Below are 3,476 nucleotides of genomic sequence, written 5' to 3' on the forward strand. Positions count from 1 at the left end.
GAGCATGGTGATATAATTGTAAATATATAATAGTAAATGTGGAATACTTTTGATGGGGAAGAAACTGAGAAGAAACTAGATCTTTCTCAGATGACATATTCCCATCTTTCCCAATAATTTCCAATGTTTGGATCAATCTTTTTACCTCATCTATTCCAGGGTGTAATAATGGGAATCTTACACTCATGTTCTTTGTGGTTACAGATATTGTGAAAAATATTTTATTTAGGTGGACCATCCAGGAATATTCTATTTGAAACATTGCTTGAAAGATATTTGGGGATCAAAAAGATTACTTGAATGTTTGTGCAATGTTATCAAACAGATGTTAGCTTACTTTCTAAATAGAAGTAATGTTAGCTAATGTTTTGGGAATGTTTCTGGTTTTCTCAATGGGTAGTGATCAGTTCAGATCAAGCCAAGTTGTCACATACAGCAATTAATTGTATGTCATGTACAGAAATGGTAATCTGTTCCTCACTCAAGCAGGCTATCCAAAGAGAAAGACATGAGACTTCCTCTACCCGGTTCATATAAATGAGACTTCCTTTCATCCACAAATAACTATAACGCATTGATTCCATCTATATCTAGAAAATCCAAGGTGATTCTCTACATAAAAATAGGTATAAATCTATAATGCCATTGAGATTAAGTGCATTCAGGTCACAAATCAAAGACCCAGTGAAAGAGGTAGAGCTGTTTGGCATTTATCCTCACATGACAGTCCCATCAAAGATTAACAGAGAAGAAATGGCTAGGGCCTAATGGAAGCTGGCCTTGTCTGCCTGGTGATGCACTGTTCTTTTAGCCACGCAGTTACATCTCATAGCATTAAGTCTGCTACTAATGTGATACATTGGCTACAGCTGACGTGCTTTGGGCCAGCTCGTTGTGTTGCGTCGTATTAGCCGGTGGAAACTGATGCCGGTCTCTCTCATCTTTCAGTTCCAGGCAGATGGAACCCCTGAGAACAGTAGAGAAATGGGTTAAAACATTTCCATTAAGGCTTCTTAATGGTTTTGCTAATGCCGCTAGCATACAATGTAATCTTTCGAGACTTTAAAAACAATAAAGCTTAAACGCAAGGCCAGAATGACAGCTAGCAAAAATTGAGCAGGACAAGACCAACATATGGTCCACAGCTGAATAAAATAATACTTTAATCCGTTGAGATATTTTTAATGACTGAATTGGATGACTAACTTTCACAGGTAACATTTGGAGAATTGGCTTCCCATATACGTTTGGATCAGTAGCAGGTCCTGATGGGCTGTGTTGCCAAATGGTGATGGCATTTTTAGAACAATAGGCATGTACAGGGGATGGACAAAATAACGGAAATACCTAACAATATATTAATATAAAGGACCTAAGAGTAGGACCTCCCAGTGCCTTGGTAAGAGCCCCAATCCTTCTTCAAATGCTGTGTGGTAGGATATTGTACCATTAGTCAAGAAGAAAAGCCTCCAGTTCTTTGAGTGATGAAGGAGGTGGATATTTACTTCACACGCTGTGCTTCCGAACTTCCTGTAAAAGTTCAGTGATGAATATTGGAACATCATGAAGGAACAGTGTTTGAACTATAGGATGCACCTGGTCCTCTAAAATGGCCTCATATTTCTTGGCTGTTATACAACAATAAAAGCGAGATCATTGGACACAAGGTGGCTGCCCATACCATTACCCCCACCAACGTTTGGCAACAGACATTGTGGGCAGAAAGGCATCATTTGACTTTTTCCAAATGTAAACCCATCCTGATGCAAGAGAAAAGGTGACAGATGACTCATCAGATTTTATTACCATTTTCCATTTCTCAGTAGTCCAGGTTTTGTGCTCCTTACACTAAGTGTTGTGTCTTTGTGCACTGGCCTTGGATACAAACACGCTTCCGAATGGATAGAAACAAGTACTGCAACAATAGAAAAACATGACCAGATGTTTGATCTGTATTATATTCTGCTATTGTGCTGAGGTTGTAGGGTCAGTTCTCCTATTTACAGTGTAAATCCTTATAAACCTAAGGAACGCACTCTCTAAATGTTACTTGTCTCCAGCTTCATTTAAACTTAGGAGGACATGAGGTCTTCGCCCACACCTCTGGAGTAACAGGCATGAACGATTTGTTGCTGTCCCTGTCCAAAGTCCTCCTGGTGGTGTTGCAGATCAAGACTATACCTGATGATTCCAGCTGCCACTCTGCTGATCACCTCCAATAGCTAAATAGCTAAGTTCACTAAATAGCTATGTTGATGGCTATTCCTACAACTACCCAGTTTGTGGTGCTGACTCACACAACTTGTTTGGAGGAGTAAAATAGATGTTCTGCCTAACCAGAGCTAACATAAAAGACTAATCTAACAACATTGTTGCAGATGTTGTCTTGCTAGGTAGCTATAGCCAGTACGTCATCTCATCCGTGGCTAGCAATAACACCAAAGTGATATGTATTTCTAATAATACCTTCAACCTGATGGCCAACACTTAACATGAGCCAGCTGGTTAGTCTAGCTAACTATGATTACACATTTGACAACAACCCAAAAATAATCTGGCTTACAGATGGTCCGCCAGCAGAGACCCGAGTACGGCAAGCGGCTGACTTCGTGCCACCCAACAAAACCGATGACTAATTGCCGACTATCTGCTTGCAGATGGTTGGCCAAACGAGGGCCGACTGCGGCGTACTGCTGACAGCGCACAGCCGGCGAACCAATAGGTCATTGCATGCTGGGATGGCAATTTTTAAACTACTTCCAATGACCACCGAAGTGGGCTACATACTTCAGCTGAAACTTGTGGTCAAACGAGAAACTAGAGAGAAGCTAAATTTCTTGCATTATGACTGCAGTACTACAAATGCATGCAAGTCATAAACATATGATGCAAATACAGTACATTTCTAAAAACTCCAAATGTTATCAATTGAGTTAGCAATTACCTTGCATTATGGCAATAAGACAATCCAACTCACCGTGTAAGTGGTCTTTCATTGATTGCACAGTGCAAATTCCAAAATCCCCAAAGAGTCCTATGTAGGTTTCTAATTCTTTGGTTTCTTTTACACTCCCTGTTCAAAAGTTGAACTTGTTTGTAATTGTCTTTCAACAATGTTTCTGCCCATTGTATGCTATGCTAGCTTTGCAAATACACTGAACAACTTTTGTTTTTGCCCCCTTTTATCATGAGCTGAACTCAAAGATCTAAGACTTTTTCTATGAACACAAAAGGCCTATTTCTCTCAAATATTCTTCACAAATCTGTCTAAATCTGTGTTAGTAAGCACTTCTCCTTTGCCAAGATAATCCAGCCACCTCACAGGTGTAGCATATCAAGATGCTGATTAGACAGCATGATTATTGCAGGCTGGACACAATAAAAAGCCACTCTAAAATGTGCAGTTCCATCACACAGCACAATGCCACAGATGTCGCAAGTTTTGAGGGAGCGTGCAATTGGCATGCTGACTGCAG

At 40.1% G+C, this 3,476-nt stretch overlaps 1 long non-coding RNA gene across 1 annotated transcript; it reads right to left on the reverse strand.

Moving 5' to 3' along the window:
* Window positions 1-245: 245 nt before the first annotated feature.
* On the reverse strand, window positions 246-2,629 carry LOC109615181. The gene is made up of 4 exons (XR_002196158.2): window positions 2,564-2,629; window positions 1,807-1,915; window positions 1,448-1,530; window positions 246-967 (listed from the first exon to the last, which is right to left on the reverse strand). It is a non-coding gene; the product is annotated as an uncharacterized LOC109615181 (long non-coding RNA).
* Between the last annotated feature and the right edge of the window lie 847 nt (window positions 2,630-3,476).

Source organism: Esox lucius, chromosome 3, assembly GCF_011004845.1.
Source record: "Esox lucius isolate fEsoLuc1 chromosome 3, fEsoLuc1.pri, whole genome shotgun sequence".
NCBI classification, from domain to species: domain Eukaryota; kingdom Metazoa; phylum Chordata; class Actinopteri; order Esociformes; family Esocidae; genus Esox; species Esox lucius.